This window comes from Drosophila albomicans, unplaced genomic scaffold, assembly GCF_009650485.2.
Source record: "Drosophila albomicans strain 15112-1751.03 unplaced genomic scaffold, ASM965048v2 utg000326l_pilon, whole genome shotgun sequence".
Classification (NCBI taxonomy): domain Eukaryota; kingdom Metazoa; phylum Arthropoda; class Insecta; order Diptera; family Drosophilidae; genus Drosophila; species Drosophila albomicans.
In genome coordinates this window covers 46,856-47,513 of record NW_026263609.1, presented here as the reverse complement: position 1 = coordinate 47,513, position 658 = coordinate 46,856, and the positions used below count along the sequence as shown (strand labels likewise).

At 28.0% G+C, this 658-nt stretch overlaps 1 pseudogene; it reads right to left on the bottom strand.

Annotated features, from left to right (window-relative positions):
* Window positions 1–254: 254 nt before the first annotated feature.
* Window positions 255–407, bottom strand: LOC117577364 (5.8S ribosomal RNA; annotated as a pseudogene).
* Window positions 408–658: the final 251 nt, after the last annotated feature.

Genomic DNA, 658 nt, shown 5'->3' with positions numbered 1-658 from the left:
AATAATATATTTTTATGCTAGACATTCCTCAATATTAATTTGAAAATGAATAAAGAACATATAATTCTTCAATTTCTCATGCAACAGAGTTTTAGTATTTTCATTTATTAATTCATATTATGAATATCTTAAGCGAGAACTTTTTAGATTCCACACTTTATTATCCAATAATATACAATGTGCTTAAAATTCCGAAAAATTTTAAACAACTTATTTAGCAATAGTCTTACAACCTCAACCATATGTAGTCCAAGCAGCACTAAAAAATTAATTAAAGTACATAACAGCATGGACTGCGATATGCGTTCAAAATGTCGATGTTCATGTGTCCTGCAGTTCACACGATGACGCACAGTTTGCTGCGTTCTTCATCGACCCATGAGCCGAGTGATCCACCGCTTAGAGTGATACAATTTTTTTTTTATTTCATTACGTCAAGAATATTTTTTATTGAAAGAACTTAAAAATACACCATTTTACTGGCATATATCAATTCCTTCAATAAATTTTTTTTTTTATACTAAATAAATGTTGCGAAATGTCTTATTTAACATAATCGATAACAATAAGATATATACAAGTATATTTTAGCTAAATTTATTTATTATGATCACATATGTAAAGCGTTAACCTGCAAACAGGTACACATTGTTTTTCT